The sequence below is a fragment of the Mustela putorius genome, unplaced genomic scaffold (assembly GCF_011764305.1).
Source record: "Mustela putorius furo isolate JIRA1106 unplaced genomic scaffold, ASM1176430v1.1 tig00003962_pilon_pilon_pilon, whole genome shotgun sequence".
Taxonomy (NCBI): Eukaryota; Metazoa; Chordata; class Mammalia; order Carnivora; family Mustelidae; genus Mustela; species Mustela putorius.
In genome coordinates this window covers 21127462-21145168 of record NW_025422106.1, presented here as the reverse complement: position 1 = coordinate 21145168, position 17707 = coordinate 21127462, and the positions used below count along the sequence as shown (strand labels likewise).

Here is a 17707-nt window from a genome sequence, read left to right as displayed (position 1 = left end):
AGGCTTATCCCACTTTCCTGCCTCCTGTTCCACACTCGTTCCAGCCCAAGTGAACTACTTCATTAACCATCTCCACGAGAGTAGTCGGGTCCTGCCTTTGACATTCTTAGACCATTTTTATTCCTGAGTGTGCCGGCTTTAATTCATGCCATTACTGATTACTTGTGCCCTGTAGGAGTGCAGTTAGGTGTGGCTATATTTTCTCTTGTTTTCCTTTTCAGCTGGCTATGACTGGCTTACAGTTGACCCTTGAACAATGCTGAGGGCTTAGGGACACTGACCCCCATGCAGCCAAAAATCTACATAAGTTTTGATTTTTCAAACACTTAACTCCTTACAGGGCTGTTGACCAGAAAGAAGCCTTACCGGTACCATCAGCAGTCAGTTAACACATATTCTGCATGTTGTATGTATTGTACACTGTATTCTTACAACACAGTAGGCTAGAGAAAAGAAAATGTTATGGAAATCATAAAGAGAAAATGCACGTACGGTACCATACTCTTAAAAAGTCTCCATAGAAGAGGACCTGCAGTTCAAATGCATGTTTTCCAAGGGTCAGCTGTATTTAGACAAGCACAAAAATGATCATTTTCCTTACGTACAGAATGTACAAGAGTGAAGATGGAGGTTTTGCAAACCCAGTTGATCATAATTGTACTGCTATTGCGGGTCTTCATTCAAAATTCTCTGAGACAATCCTTTCTCTGTCTCCAGTGCGTCTTGCCAGCTTGCCTCACAGTGAACAAGATCTAACAAAATGTTCCAAAAGTGATTTAGGCAAACTTTACCTCCTGGGCTTAGTGACATAGTCATAACCACAGGGTATTTTTCTTAGATAAACTACTGTAGGAAATGACTGGTAAGATAAACTGTTAATTGTCTTGTCTTTTCTCAGGGGCCAGGGCTCTGTATGAGGAACTGTTCTCTCTTCCCAATTAGACGGGGAGCCCTATTTCTGGGTTCCCTGTCATGAGCCTTTAGGTGAGGGAATGAATTGTCCTGTGCTCAGTACCATGACCTCGCTGAAGAATTAAACTTAAGGAGGTGATCGATTAGTTTTTAAGTAACAGTATGATCATTTTATCTGAGTTTAACTGGCTTATCAGTTATTCAGAGTGGTAGTGGGGGTTACCAAACCTGCCCCACGAACTGAAAGAGGTATTTTTTTTTTTGTAAGTGTTTTCTGGTGAACCTGACCCCTATCATAATTGTCATGCCATTAGTTGAATTTTCTGAAAATACTGGTCTCCATGGAATGGTCCCTAAGAATTGGTTTTTAAAAAAAAGGAATAACTGGTGGAGCTCTATTTGCCGCTGACCATCTTTCTGTTTGAAATGGATTGAATTGTTCTCACTGTTAAAGTGAGCACCATAGGCCATCAGTAATGAGGCTGAAAAAACTGGATGTTTTTCTCTGATTGTTTTCTCGTGGCATTTTGCTCCAAACGGACTGAGGGATCAAAATGGTCTGAGAAACGCATCTACCTCAGCAGACCTCAGCATGGTTGCTTCCCGTCAGACAGATTTCTGTAGCATTTGCCTCCGCATGTTATATTTGGAATTGTTGGCCGGCTTTCCTCTCTTCGGTGTTGGCAGTGAGATCCAAAATGAGGTTTTCGAAGAATGAGAGTAAAAAGGTCTCTGTGCACAGGCAAAACTAAGCTCAGCTTGGAGTTTTGCATATTTAATTTTCAGTGAGTCATAACAAGAAAGGTTTCACACATAGAGTAGAAAACTGTGTTGCAGAACATCTTTGCTATTTGAACTTTTCAGAAGGTGATTTTTTTTTTCTGATTTTGTTGCATTTAGCTCCTCATTAGAAAAGTAACAGGCTAGTGCTGAATTAAAATACATTTAATTTAATGTTATCTTACGAATCTGTTATTTCTGACATTTGAGGTAGTTGGAAACCTGGCACTAAAGAACTGGAGGGGTCGGCATCTGGACTTCCTCCTGTCACCCTGCCTCCTCCGTAGTAAAATGATTCAACAATAAACAAACCTAATTTGGTTTTATGTGTATTTTATCTCTTTATTTTTGCATTTGCTACATTGTGTTGGAATTTTTAAATCAGTCCGAAAGGGAGGGTCCAGTAACATTGAGCTTTAGCTCAGTTTTATATACATGCTTTGTAAACTTAACGTGGGGCTTGGGCTCATTCTTGTGATCAGAGTGCTTTGTTTCAGTGATGAAAGTATAATCACTGTTTAAAAATGATAACATTTAGTATGAAATGTTTATTCAGAATTGGGTGTGATCTGGGGGCGCCTGGGTGGCTCAGTGGGTTAAGACTCTGTCTTTGGCTCAGGTCATGATTTCAGGGTCCTGGATTGAGCCCTGTATCAGGCTCTCTGCACAGCAGGGAGCCTGATTCCCCCTCTCTCTCTGCCTGCCTCTCTGCCTGCCTGGGATCTCTCTCTGTCAAATAAATAAACTCTTTAAAAAAAATGGGTGTGATCTAGGATCTAGGTGGCTTTGGTTAAGAAAGGATGCAGGGGGCGCCTAGGTGGCTCAGTGGGTTAAGGCCTCTGTCTTTGGCTCAGGTCATGATCCCAGGGTCCTGGGATCGAGCCCCACATGGGGCTCTCTGCTCGGCAGGGAACATTCTTCCCTTTCTCTCTCTGCCTGCCTCTCTGCCTACTTGTGATCTCTGTCTGTCAAATAAATAAATAAAATCTTTTTAAAAAGAAAAGAAAAGAAGCATCAGGAATTTTTTTGAACTGTAGGAGGAGGTAGTGCTCCTCACAAGTAACAGTGTCTGTGTGACGTAAGGCAAGCATTTCATGGTACTATTGCGGGAAATTTGGGGGGGGGGGTCTGTCCCGAGATTAATCGCCATACTCAGTGAGAGGTAGAATACAGTTGTAAACTCAGCAGTTTCCTGCTGCTTTCTAAGGCTCTCACAGTACTTTGTAGGTGGGCTATATTAAAATATTAGGACTGCTTATATTGTTTACATGTAAAATCATGTATAAGACATATTTAGGTAGCATCTTCATTTATAACTAGAGAAGGGATTCATGTTGATCTGTTTTAAATTCTTAAGTATGTATTCAAGAGATTTTTTCTTTTTTTTTTAAGATTATTTATTTATTTATTTATTTGACAGAGAGAGAGACACAGCCAGAGAGGGAACAAGCAGGGGGAGTGGGAGAGGAAGAAGCAGGCTTCCTGCTGAGCAGGGAGCCCTGGTGCAGAGCTCGATCCCAGGACCCTGGGATCATGACCTGAGCTGAAGTCAGACACTTAATGCCTGAGCCACCCAGGCTCCCCTCCAAGAGAATTTTTTAAGCCAAATCGTAAAATAGAAACAAATTATGTAATTTGAACTGAAAAAGGATCCAAATAGTCACTACTGCGTGTTACTGAATGAGACAATGGTTTTTATTAAGCTCTGAGTGAAAGGACAAGTGATAACTCAAAAGGGCTCAGTGAGTTTTCAAGGTTCACCCTTGTAGGGTTTATCTGTACTTCATCCCTTTTTGTGGCTGAATACTATTCCATGTATGGATATACCACATTTTGTCTATCCATTTATCAGTTAATAGACATTTGGGGTTTTTTTCTACTTTTTGTTATTGTGAATAAGGATGCTGTAACATTTGTGTGCAAATCTTGTGTGGACATCTGTTTTCATTTCTCTTGGTTGTATATCCCAGAAATGGAATTGCTGGGTCATAGGGTAACTCATGTTTAACCTTTTTTTTTTTTTTTTAAGATTTTATTTATTTATTTGAAAGACAGAGATAGCAAGCCAGAGCATGAGGTGTGGGGGACCAGAGGGAGAGGGAGAAGCAGAGACTCCCTGCTGAGCAGACACTCACTCTTACTCAATCCCCAGTGCAGGGGCTCCATCCCAGGACCCCGGGATCATGACCCAAGCCAAAGGCAGATAGATGCTTAACCAACTGAGCCATCCAGGCGCCCCCATGTTTAACCTTTGAAGAACTGCCAAACTGTTTTCCAAAATGGCTGCACCATTTTGTATCCTCACCAATACATCAGGGTTCCAGTTTATCCACATCCTTTCCAACACTTGTTATTATCTGTCTTCTTGATAAAAGCTATCCTATGGGCAGGAAGTGCTATAGTTTTGATTTGCATTTCCCTAATGACTAATGATCCCAAACATCTTTTCACGTGCTTATTAACCATTTGTATATTTTCTTGGAGAAATGTTTGTTCTGATCCTTTGTCCAGTTTTTTTTTTTTTAAGATTTTATTTATTTGACAGTGTGCAGACGCAGGGGGAATGGCAGGCAGGGAAAAGCAGGCTCCTGCTGTGGGGCATGATCCCACCAGGACCCTGGTTGGAATTGTGATGGTTATATTATTATGATAATGCAGCACTGGCTCCTGGAAATGCATTCCTATTTTAAGGTGCCAGAGTTTTAAGTCACCAGAGCAGGGGAAGGGGGTTTGCTTTCCCACTTCTACTGTGCTCTTACTTTGACTTAAAAGTCCCCAGGGAGGGGGCGCCTGGGTGGCTCCAGGGGTTAAGCCTTTGCCTTCCTCTGCCTTCAGTCAAGTCATGGGCTCAGGGTCCTGGGATCAAGCCCTGCATCAGGCTTTCTGCTCATCAGGGATCCTGCTTCCCCCTCTCCCTCCACCTGCCTCTCTGCCTACTTGTGATCTCTCTTTCTCTTTTTGGCAGATAAATAAATAAAATCTTTAAAAAAAAAAAAAAGTCCCCGAGGAGTACAAACATGGCCAGCTGCATTGCCATTCAGTGAGTGACACTTATAAGAGCACCTCTGCATAATGCTAGCCTCCCAAGAGACTGGACAGGAGTACAGCTGTCCCCCTGCCAGTTTCCTGAAAGAGGAGGACATTGTATTCAGTGCAAGTCCTAGACCAAATTTCAGAAAGGCACTTTGGTATTGCGGATTTGTCACCATGCCCGGGACACATGCACAGGTCACTAGCTCACTGCTTTTCCCATGACTTGAGAACAGTTAAGAAGAATAAGAAGGTGACTCCTTTTTCTGCCTGCCATTTATAGGTGTCAAAGTCTTCATCCTTTTTAAGTCTAACATTATTTCTGAATCTAGGTCTCAGCAAATAAGAATAAAGATGAAGTGTTAGCACATTTGCATGGGAGGCAGAAGACCCTGAGGGTTACAGTAGACACCAATAAAAGGAAAAACCATTGCTTTTGACCCCTTGTCAAAAAAGAACTTATCTACTATGTAGACCTGTTATTGCATTCATAGTAAGCAAATTCCAAGTACACCTTACAGATTGATGACGTTTCGGGTAATATAGAACTTGACTCGCTCATTCAAAAAGCTACTTTTCCCTTTTGCAACCATGTATTAAATGCACACTACACTACTCAAAAGCCAGGGGCTAACATGTATCCTCTGTTCACTGCTGTGCAATATGTAGTGGTATTACAAATGTGAGACGTGCTAAGACGTGCAAAGATAAGCACTTAGTTGGGGAACAGAACTGATGTCTTCTGCTACCAAGTGGATGATACCTTTAACAGGAACACACGGTCACTATTCCTTTCCCCTTAATTAGATTTGTTTCCTGTATATTAATAGCGTTGGTGTTTAGTCTTTGCCCTTCCCTTGTTTTTCTGACAAACTATATAAGATATATCTCCCAGGAAATGTTTCCCAGTCTTGAAAAGTCAAAAGACAGGGAATGTAACAGTGGGGCGGGGACTCTAAGCCTGTACCTAGCGTCAGTGTTTCCCACTGATGTGGGCTCTGCATGAGGCTCTTTTTTGAAATAAGCTGGAGTGAGCAAGAGAGGATTCTTCACAGGGTTTGAATTTAACCATAGCCGGAAGACATCACTCTACCACCAGGCCAGGCAAGGGTGAGGGAATCTCTCAATTACTAGCAAGCTTGAGTTTCAGGGTGGAAGGAACCCTGTTTGCAGCAGCACGAACACATGGGCCGTCTTGTATCCAGCTGTGATCCTTAGATAGACGTTGAATAATATTTTTCTCCTGTCTGCAGTAGTGCAGAGAAGAGAGCAGAGAAACTAATGAAATGCATGGAACTCTTATGTGGTTGTAGGTAAGTCTCCTCATTATAAAACTGGGCAGTGAGCAGCTACTCTTATTCTTTACACCAGACCAGGTCTCCAGTGATGAGCTGGGTGCTTTTTAATTCCCACATTCATTGAACCAGCAGATAGAGTTCTACTGATTCTTGGTTCTAGTGAAGCTCTGGAGACATTAGAGGGAAATTCTACAGTGAACTTTTTCGGGTTTTCAATCATCAGTTATTAGAACGCATTATGAAAATTATACTTTGTTAATCTCATTAAATGTGTCTAAATCTATACCTTTTGGTAGTTCTTTCTATACATAGATTAGCTATATTCGGTTTTCCTTGATCTTGCTGGCCATTTTTTTTGAAAGAGCATCTTAAATGTAGGGAGAATTCTGTTAATGATTTTGGCCTTTGATAGACATTGTCTTGCTTTATCTTTTTTTTTTTTAATATTTTATTTATTTATTTGACAGAGAGATCACAAGTAGGCAGAGAGGCAGGCAGAGAGAGGGGAGGGGAAGCAGGCTCCCCACTGAGCAGAGAACCCGATGATTCAGGGCTTGATCCCAGGAGCCTGAGACCATGACCTGAGCTGAAGGCAGAGGCTTAACCCACTGAGCCATCCAGGTGCCCCTGTTTTACTCTTATCTTTTTTGTTTGTTTGTTTGTTTGTTAATCCTTTGGTTGTAGTCCTCATGGTTTTGCCTGGCTTAGATAACACTTAGCCATTCTAGCTTAACTTAATTATTAACACTAATTCATGAGACATCTTTGACTGCAGGCCTTAGTTTGTTGGAGCTGAAGTAAGCTGAAAGGTAAGAAAAGTATCTGCAGTTTATTTAAGTTAGTTGGAAAGAGCTTATGTTCAGGACTTGAATTCTTGCTGCATATGAGCTTTCCTCAAAATCTTACCGCTTGTGTGCATACTTTCAGGCCTTTGGGGTGATCATTCTTTGGTTAGGAATCATCTGAGAGAAAAGTGGGCCAAAGGGAAAAAAAACTATGGTGCTCTGTCTCTGAGAGGTCTGTTCACCTCCTAAATAGGTCACTGGGGGTGTAACTGGAAGGCTTCAGAAGCCCAAGTCAGCACTTAGCTGTGGCATCAAACCACGACAGCACAGTTTGACAGCATGCCCAGGAGATTACTTCAGTCATGTCAGGTGGGGAGTTTTGAGGTTTATGAGTAAAATGGGGCTTATGAGTAAAAAGAAAGAGGGAATAGGCCCTGTGCTGTTTTGGTGCAAATCATATCATTATTCTCTATCTTTCCTTTTAAGAAGACCTTTTCAGAGGAGGGTAAATGAAGCAGAAATCCTCCTTAGGGAAAAGCAGCTGGGTCTTAAGTAGAAACCTGCTCTCTCTGTATTTAGTTGAATTTCAAATAAAGATTTTTTTTTTTTAACTTAAAATTTTTTTTAAAAAATTGTTAGTTTTTTCTTTTTCTTTCTTTTTTTTTCTTTTTTTTTTTTTTTTTTAAGATTTTATTCATTTATTTGTCAGAGAGAGCACAAAGGGGGGTAAGAGGGAGAAGCAGACTTCCACTGAGCAGGGAGCCCAACATGGGGCTCCATACCTGGACTCCAGGATCATGATCTGAGCCAAAGGCAGCCGCTTAACCAACTGAGCCACGCAGTTACCCCAAGACATTGTTAGTGTTTTTAGTTTTCCCAGCCTTTATACAATTTTAGATCTAGTATCTATAAGATAGAAACTGATCGAGATCACCTGAGCTGCGTACGCCAAAAAAAATATATGTATATATGTGTGTGTGTCCTGCCTTTTTCCTTGATTTGACCATGGAACAGTACCCAGTTTTCCATACCTCTGAGACTCCTCTGGAATACACAATTACAGTTGTTGATTCTTCCTTCCAAGGAAGAACATTCCCTGGGAACATCAGAAAGTGTCTGCTGAGGCCAGAATGGTGACTCTTCCAAAACACTTAGGCTCCAAAATCTTATCAGGAGGGAGGTGAATAAATGAAACCCATTTTCTTTCTTTCTTTTTTTTTTTTTTAAAGATTTTATTTATTTTTATTTGAGAGAGAGAGTGAGAGAGCGCATGAAAGGGGAGAAGGTCAGAGGGAAAAGCAGACTCCCCATAGAGCCCGAGCCCGATGCAGGATTTGACCCCGGGACTCCAGGGTCATGGCCTCAGCCGAAGGCAGCCACCTCTCCATCGTGGAGAAGCCAAGATTGCCAGAATAGCCAAACTAATGATAGATAAGGCCCTGTGGCACCCAGTCTCCGCTTGTTGAGAAGTTAGCAGGGGCAACACCTAGTGTAACTGTTGGTACTCTACCCTCCCACCCTCCTTTTGCTGCCCTGACTCATAACCCTGTTCTCCAGGTGTCCTTCACTGGGAGGATGCCACCACAGCCCAGCTCTGCATAGAAGGCAGTGAAATTTGGGGGCCCAGTCCGCTAATTTGAAAGGATCGTACGCCTGTGGAAGTGACGCAGCTAGCAAAGTTTCTCAATGGGGCACTTGTAATGGCCTGGCACTTCATTGGTCTCCTTGTTAACACTGCTCCTGAGGCTCTGCATGAAAAAGCCAGCGGTCCTTGCACTTTTTATGTACTTTGTGACATTAGCTGTATTTGAGTTAGTAGCTGGGATGGAGGAGGGTAAGGAATTAAGGATCAGGGACCCCAGGACCTTTCTGCTCTCGTTTCTTGTATCTTCCAGTGTGGCCGTCTTCCTAGCCTTTGAAAGGTAGGCTGTACTTGAAAATAAAAACTGATGCCCATGCAAGTGTCCAGGGGAAGCTGGCTATTTATGCTGACACTTAAATTTCATTAGGTTTTGTTTCAAGCCATTAAATTGGGGTACATTAATACAGCTTTTATGCTTTAAAAGATAATTTTTAAATTAGATCTTACTCAGCATCTCTTTTCTAGAACTGGTTTCAGTTCTAGAAGCTGGTTTCGGTTTATAAAAGGCTTGTTTTCTGTGCTCATAGGTTCTTTGTAGATAAGATAGCTACCAGGAGGCAGAGATGTGATGGTGGTCCTATCAGTGGTTACCTTCCCTCCCATTTTGGCTAGTACCAACGCAGATCCTCAGCTGGCCAAGGGCAGCGGGGCTGGTTTGAGGGAGAGCAGGCCTGTTCTGAGCATGTATTGTCTTTTGCAGTCACTCTTACACAATGCCGTTAGATATGATTGCAGGATTTTTATCTGGTAGTGGACCTCAGATGGATGACGAGACCCATGAACTGTGAAATTAAAAATCAAAACTGCTTGGTGCTATTGTTTGCTGGCTGAATACCCCACCACCACCCAAAAAAGGGAGGAGACATCCAGATGCGGGGAGGGGTCAATGAAATCTTTCTTAGTCTGATATTTTAACTGAGACTACCATATATGGCTAGAGAGCTTCTGATTCTTGGAGAATGATGGGTTCTGACAGGAGGGACCCTAGCAGTTCACGCGACTGACCTCTTTTAGAAGTGAACCCGAGTGGAATGCTGTATGTATATTGTGTACAGATACGCTGTCTGCATAGTGTTCCTGTTCAGTCTTCATATTAAATAGAATATTTTGTCAGTCTAGGAAGAGACAATAAAATGTCTTCTTTCTTAAATAGTTTTCATCTGTTTTGCTTCCTTTTGTCCTAAGACACACACCAAAGCTTTTAATTTGGTTAAGTGATATTTCCATGTCTCCCCAGCTGCCTTTGGCTCAAGTTTTTAAAATGTCAGTGTCACTTAGCTGGATAGACATTTGCAGGCCATACATCAGTAAACTAACATATTTTTAAAAAATAAGTCCAGAGCCTAACACCATTTTGTTCCCCACCATTTTTATCTGCATGTTGTAATGGAAAAAAAAAAAAAAACAGGTCTCTGAAATCAAAGGCAGTCTTTCTGCTTCCCTGTCTCCTTCTCTCCCTTCACCTCTCCCCTCCTCCCTTTGTTCTCTCATTCCCCTCCCCCTGCTCCCTTCCAGTTCCATATTGAAAAACTGCTTGCGCTGGATGGATAATTAACGCAGAGCTATGGAGCAACAGGTCCCACTGGTGGCAACTAAATCTGAAGTAAATGTTAATGTGGTGCAGGCTCACGTGTGTATTAATAGGTGAGGGAGATGAGTGAGGTGAGACTCAGATCAGCCACTCTGGTGTATGACTTGAAATAGATCCTCTTAATTAGAGAGCCAAGAACCATGACAACTAACACCTTCCACCGGCAGTGGTGGGCTGCCGCCTCATTAGTGAATGAAAGAGGCATTCTAAATTAAAACCGGACTTCATCCTTTGGCTGTGAGTTGGGATCATCTGGCTCTGGGCTTTGAATCTTTGACACGGAGGGGGCTATCAGCACAGGCACAGTGAGCCAAGGGTGTGTGTGTGTGTGCATGTGCGTGTGTGTTTGGTTTTCTCTTCCATAACTTCAGAAATATACCAACCTAGGCAGCGTCATCAGCTATAGAGTCAGGTCATTTGGATTTGTTTGTGGGAGTCTGGATGCTGGAGTCCTGCCGCAGAGGCTGGCTTTAGGAGTTTTAGTTTTTGAAAAATAAATGCAGGGGCACCTGGGTGGCTGAGTCAGTTAAGTCAGTCCCCATTCTCCCAAAGAGAATTAAAAAGAAAAAAAATCGTTGGGATGCCTGGCTGGCTCAGTCAAAACAACATGCGACTCTTGACCTCAGGATTGTGAGTTCCAGCCCCTTGTTGGATATAGAGATTACTTAAAATCTCCAGGAGCACTTGGGTGGCTCAGTCAGTTAAGTGACCCACTCTTGATTTCGGCTCAGTTTGTGATCTCAGGGTTGTGAGATGAACCCCCACATTAAGCTCTGCGCTCAGCACAGAGTCTGCTTGAGATTCTGTCCCTCCCTCCGACTCCCCACTCCTGCATACATTCCCTCTCTCTCTAAAATAAATAAATCTTTCTTAGAAAAATTAATGCTTTGACTAGCTTTCTAATTGGTTTGTGTACAGGTATTACTGTCATCGGTTTAATATATATATATATATATATTTTTTAAGATTTTATTTATTTATTTGACAGAGAGAGATCACAAGTAGACGGAGAGGCAGGCAGAGAGAGAGAGAGGGAAGCAGGCTCTCGCTGAGCAGAGAGCCCGATGCGGGACTCGATCCCAGGACTCTGAGATCATGACCTGAGCCGAAGGCAGCAGCTTAACCCACTGAGCCACCCAGGCGCCCCTGTCATCGGTTTATAGGCCCTGACAGGCCTCACAGAGAGCCACACCAGGCTTTGAGATGCATATCTTTCAGATGTACAGTCTTTGAGGAATTAGAGCTCTATTGTTACGAACTGTTTTATAGCTGACAGAATGTCTTTGAGATCAGGTGGTGGTCAAACAGCAAGTTAGAAAGCTGTGAATAGCCACTTTCTGGCCAGGAATTGCAGGCCAGGGCCTTTTTTTTTTTTTTTTTTTTTTAAGATTTTATTTATTTGACAGAGATCACAAGCAGGCAGAAAGGCAGGCGGGGGGGGGGGAGCAGGCTTCCCACTTAGCAGAGAGCCTGATGCGGGGCTCAATCCCAGGACCCCAAGATCATGACCTGAGCCGAAGGCAGAGGCCTAACTGAGCCCCCCAGGCTGGGGCTTTTTTAACAAATGATCTGAGAGGAAGCATTTATAGCAGTGAAGGCAGATGGATATCTGCAGAAGCTCTGCCCTCACAGGGTACTCTCTAAAGAGCTACATTTCCCAAGACAAGCCAGCTCACAGACTTTCCAGGACTCCCCTTCCTTTCTAGGACTTGTACTGTTCTCAGAAGGAATGCTAAAGTCTTAACGTACTTTTGGGTTCTAGATGAACAGCTGAGTCCTCTGTAGGTCTTTAGGGTAGGTTCAGTTCATAGTTGATTGTATGTGGTCTCGTGGTCAGCTCTCCTTTTCAAGTTGTTCTAGGCTATGATCCCTGAGAACAAAGACTTTGAAATCTCACCACTTAGCACATTGCCTAGTGTGAAATAATTAATTGTTCATTAAATGCTTGAATGACTTTGATCTTCTCTCCCCAAAGGCTGTTTCTTGGTGGGATAGATCATAACTTGTCTGCTTTGTCTCTTTCCTCCAGTGTGGTGCCTCTGGCATGGCACTGGTTAGTTAGTTTAGTTAGTAAGCAGTGGGAATGCAATAAATATTGACTGATGGAGAATGAAGTGCTCAACCTTGAGATTGAGAACGCTACCTTGATGGATAGTCCACTGTGTCCCCCAGAAATAAGAGAACTACCAAAGTTTTGTTTTGTTTTGTTTTGTTTTGAGGAATTAGAGCTCTATTGTTACGAACTGTTTTATAGCTGACAGAATGAGGACTCAAGATTTGAAAGAGCCAGGAAACTGATTTGGGTTGTAATTCTGCAACTTCACTGGTTCTGTGGCGTTAGATAAGTCCTGTTCATCACCTGCATGATGGGAGTAAGAATTCTCACAGTGAGCTGGTGAAGATCAAATAAGACCATCTGTGAAAACACTTGTGAACTGTAGTACACTATGTAGATGTAAGATGAGATAATCGTTCTGCTATTTCTAGGCTTTAGTGATTAGGAAGCATATTGATGTCTTTACAAGCAGCACTGGCATATTATAGCGTCCTCATGGTTTTCACTGCTGAGCAGCGGATACTCTGATAGAGCATTTCCAACATTACCTGACTTCTTAACTTTTAATGATTTCCTTTTATAGAGAATGGCCCTTAGCACCTTGTCTTCACTGATACATAAGGATAAGAGGATGCTGAGACAAAGCCTTGTTTTTCTTGACAAACATATCATGGTTTAAAGACTCGCATGTGTATAATTGTTTCAGGGTTGCACACAAGGGAGTATCATTCTTATGGGGGAAAGAGCTTTGAGATGGGAAAGTCTTCAGGATGTGGATGAGGGCCCTGAGGTTACAGAATCTCCTTTCTCCCTAGAATCCTTTCCTTATTGGCAGTATTTCTGACATAGAGCAAAACTAGTCTTTTGCAAAGCAGCCTCTTTACAAAATAGTTCCTGAGCTGATTACTCCAACAGTCTTTCTTTCCTGGATCCATTTCATGAATCCTTTTGCTCTAGATAATTGAGTTGAAAAACTGCCTGCTTGGGGCGCCTCAGTGACTCAGATGGTTAACCATCTGCCTTCGGCTCAGGTCATGATCCCAGGACCCTGGGATCAAGCCCCATGTCCGGCTCCATGCTCAGAGGGAAGCCTGCTTCTCCCTCTCCCACTCCCCCTGCTTGTGTTCCCTCTCTTGCTGTCATATAAATTGGAAAAGGGGGGGGGGCTGCCTACTAAATATCTTGAAAGGAATTGCTAGGGGCAAAGAGGAAACACCGAGAAAACTTTATGATGGGCAGTTTCTGTATTCCTGCTGTACCTGCGCTAAGCATTGTCTAGAAACACAGACTTTCCTTCCCTGTCCATTCTATCTTACAGTTACTGCCTTCTCAAAATACTGCATTTTCACGTTTATTTCAAGATGTACATTCTTTCTCTGAGAAAGCAGCAACATCTCAACAAGGCCTCACTCTTTTAAATGTTCTATGTTCATCCTGGAGACAGTACTCTGACTTTCTTGTGCTATTCCCTAAACTCACAGCCCTCGGGCACCTGGGTGGCTCAGTGGGTTAAACCTCTGCCTTCAGCTCAGGTCATGATCCTGGGGTCCTGGGATCAAGCCCCCGTATCGGGCTCTCTGCTCAGCAGGGAGTCTGCTTCCTCCCTCTCTCTCTGCCTGACTCTCTGCCTGCTTATGATCTCTGTCTGTCAAATAAATAAATAAAATCTTAAAAAACAAAACAAAACCAAACTCACAGCCCTCATCATGCACTTTAGGGCAGACAAGAAGAGCCTGTAGCCGTGATCTAGAATTCTGAGAAATGAGTGTTCTTAAACTTGGTTTCCCTGAAAGTGATCCTTTAGAAACCAATCAGGAGCTACTTTTAAAAAACCTCTTAAGGGGCGCCTGGGTGGTTCAGTGGGTTAAGCCTCTGCCTTTGCCTTGGGTCATGGTCTCAGGGTCCTGGGATCAAGCCCCACGTCAGGCTCTCTGCTCTGCCTCCCCTCTCTCTGTGCCTGCCTCTCTGCCTACTTGTGATCTCTATCTCTCTGTCAAATAAATAAAAAAAATCTTAAAAAAAAAAAGTCTTAAAATTTTTAAGCATTTGACCCACGTGTTTAGAAAAAGAAATGAGAAATCAAATTGTTTAAAGAAGATATAAATGAGTCAGGTGGGGTGGTTCAGTGAGTCTCAGGTTTGCAAGTGTGGACTTTGACTCTGATGTCTTACTGTTTTGTGACTTAGAAAACAAATTATTTCATATGTGATTTAACCACCAAAACAAGGGTCCTCCCAATTGCATTGCCTTGCCTCATGACTTTGGAGGGTTACATTCACTTCCTAGAAGCTCATTCTTTTCGTGTCCCTCAGTTCTTTCAAGCTTTATTGAGCACCTAGTATGTGCCAGGCATCTTGCAGAGTGTGGAGGTACAAAGATAAATAAGCCATAAAGAAAGGGATTTTGGTACAGTGTGGCACAGAACTGCTATAGGGAATCAGGGGTTGCCAGAGAAGGCTTCCTGGAGGCACTACCTGACTTGAGCCCCAAAACATAAAGAGTCCACTGGGTGAAGACATGAGGGAAGGCCCAGCTTTTGTAATTACAGGGAGCAGCTCCAGAATGAATAGACATGCAGTGTGGAGGAAGGGTATGGACTGTGTGGGGAGCCGCCAGGTTAATGAAGCTGGAGAAAGATGGAGAATTCTGGCCACAGGAGTCTTAACCTATAATACTAATACTGATAAAGCTTAAACTTTATCCTGTAATAAAGGATAGGGTAGGGTAGGGGTGATACTGAAGAACTTTTTAATTAGGGGGGTGATATGGTCAGAATTGTGCTTTAAATAACTAATTCTGCCAGCAGGGGTTGGGGCTAGATTGAGGGAAGTGTGAAGGGTGGCCAGGAGGCCATTTACATCTTGGTAAAAGATCGAAGCTCAAACCACCTTGCCTTGCCTACCTCTGCTTTACATGTTTGGTGGATAGTGTCTTGGTACAAAGCCAAGCGGGCAGATGAAAAGAAAGGATGAAAAACTGAATCAGAAGTGACAGCCTTTTCAGGGTTAATTTTAATATGACAGCTGCTGAAGCATAGCAGTCTGTAGGCCTTTGCAGATTACATGCAGGCATCTCATTAGTTTGGATGTGGCCTATGTAAAAATCCATTGGAGAGAAGTGGGAAAGACTTTACAGGTGACATTCATCTGTGGTCCTCTGGGATTTGAAGACCTGTCACAGTAGACCAGTGTGCTCCAGTTTTCTGCCTCCTAGTAAGGATCTCCTGAGATTCCACCAAGGAAAAAGGGAGAAAAGGAAGCAAGGACCTGTGAAGGCCTGGTAGAATACCTAGGGCTGCAGGGAAGCATGGCAAAGCAGGAGCGAGAAATGTTTGCCAAGTCAAGTGCTCTCCTAGCTAGAAACAGACCAATGTAATATTAAGCCCTGGGACTTCAGGAAGAGTCCTTATGTTATTCAGCCCTCAATTTTTTTTTTTAGTATTTCTCGGGAGGGGGGTTCTTTTTTATAAGATATTACTTATTAGAGAGAGAGAGAGAAAACATGAGTGGGAGCAGGGGCAGAGGGAAAGGGAGAGAATCTCAAGCCGACTTCCTGCTAAAGCAGAGCCTAACTTGGGCCCCGGAATCCCAGGGCCCCAGGATCATGACCTGAGTTGGAGGCAGATGTGTCATCGACTGAGCCACCCAGGTGCCCCTTTCTTATCCTTTTTTTTTTTTTTAAGACTTTATTTATTTACTAGGGCGCCTGGGTGGCTCAGTGGGTTGAGCCTCTGCTTTCGGCTCGGGTCATGATCTCAGGGTCCTGAGATTGAGCCCTATATTGGGCTCTCTGCTTAGCAGGGAGCCTGCTTCTGCCTGCCTCTCTGCCTACTTGTGATATCTCTCTCTCTCTCTCTCTCTGTCAAGTAAATAAATAAAAATCTTTAAAAAAAATTTTTTTTAAATTTATTTACTTGTCAAAGAGAGACAGAGCACAAGCAAGGGGAAGGGCAGGCAGAGGGAGAAGCAGGCTCCCCACCCAGCAAGGAACCCCATGGGGATTCAGTCTCAGGATGCTGGGAACATGACCTGAGCCGAAGGCAGACATCCAGCTGACTGAGCTGCCCAGGTGTCCCTCAGAATTTGCATTTCTCATAAGCTCCCAGATGATAACTGATTTTTCCTTCTGATCTAGGTACCACACTTCGAGAACCACTACTGTATAGACATTAGAAATGTGACCCTCCCAAGGATTTAATAAAGTCTCATTATATGGTTCTTGGTGTTACCTTAATGGAAATCAGCGGAGGATCAGTAAGGCCTGCCCTACACAGCTCTGATTCTGACTCAGTATTGACTTGAGTGACTACTCTGTGTACAACCTCTGTATTATAATATAAACCTACAGAGAGGGAAGAGATCCAGTCTTTGTGTTGGGCCCTCTAATGAAAGAAATAAGAGGGGCATCTGGCCAGCTCAGTTGGTAGAGTGTGCAGCTCTTGATCTCAGGGTTGTGACTTCAAGCCCAGCATTGGGCATAGAGCTTATAATGAATGAATGAATGATAGTTCAAGCCCCACATTGGGCATAGAGCTTACAATAAGTAATAAATAAGAAAAGAGAGAACTAGGGTTCCTGTCTGGCTCAGTCAGAAGAGCATATGACTCTTGATCTTGGAGTCGTGAGTTTGAGCCCCATGTTGGTTGTAGAGATTACTTGAAAAGAAAAGAAAAAACCTGTCACACAAGGGAAAACAAGAGAAATACAAAGAGAAAGCGGTGGGGGTAGAGAAAGTACAAAAAGAGAACTAAACCATGTAGCTCAGAGGTCCGGGATGTCTGAGTAACCCAGGAAGAGCATATGGAGGAGCTGTACTCGGTTTTCTGTTGCTGCGTAAAAAGCTATCCAACACTCAGTGGCTTGAAACAGACGCTAGTTATTATCTCTCTTAAGCCTGCAGGTTAACTGAGCTCAGCTGGGTGGTTTTTCTGCTCAGTGTGCTGTTGTCTGGGACCGCAGTCCTTTAGAGGCTCGTCTAAGCTGGCATGGTCCAAGAGGACTTAGTCACACAGCAGTAGTTCATGCTGGCTTTTGGCTTGGCATCCAGAGGAAGCTGTTAATTGGAGTGCCTTAAGTCTCCACAGTGTGGCCTCTCAGCATGACAGCAGGGCTCTGAGATGGAACATTCCAAACATGTAAAAATGGAATCTGCAGGTCTCCTAACACCCAGCCTCGGAAGTTACAACATGGTTACCTCCGGGGCATTCTATTAGTCAAAACAAGTCACAAGACAAGCCTCATTCAAGAGGAAGGAAATGGCCTACCTCTGGATAGTAGGAGTAGCAAAGAATTTGCAGCCATCTTTAATCTACCATATGCTGATTGAGGCAAGTTTTACAGGATTAATAGGGTTTTAACAGGCACAGCTTTCTAGGAGAAAAAGTAGTGTAGAGAAAGAGATATCTGCAAGTCTTTGGTTTGACAGGAGGGGGTGGGGGGGGGGTCCTGGGAAGGGGTGATGGGTCTGTGCTACACAGGGCTCCGAATAGCAGGTGGAAGAGCTTAGCCTTACACTGACAGACTTTGAGGAGTGTGGAGGACCTAGCAATGATTTTATCAGCATGGTACAGTTTGGGAAATGATTCTTAAGGCTCCAAACTAGCTCTTTGTGTCT

At 43.3% G+C, this 17707-nt stretch overlaps 1 protein-coding gene across 4 annotated transcripts in view; it reads left to right on the top strand.

The window, feature by feature from the left end:
* PHF12 (PHD finger protein 12) overlaps positions 1-17707 on the top strand; it is a 42160-nt gene that overhangs the window by 4111 nt on the left and 20342 nt on the right. Inside the window, exon 1 of one of the 4 annotated variants that reach the window (XM_004746954.3) lies at positions 16773-17420. The exons of the other annotated variants lie outside the window; for them this stretch is intronic. The gene's annotated coding sequence lies outside the window, so the exon portion shown is untranslated. Of the gene's footprint in view, positions 1-16772; positions 17421-17707 lie in introns of those variants that run through there. 4 annotated transcript variants of the gene reach the window in all.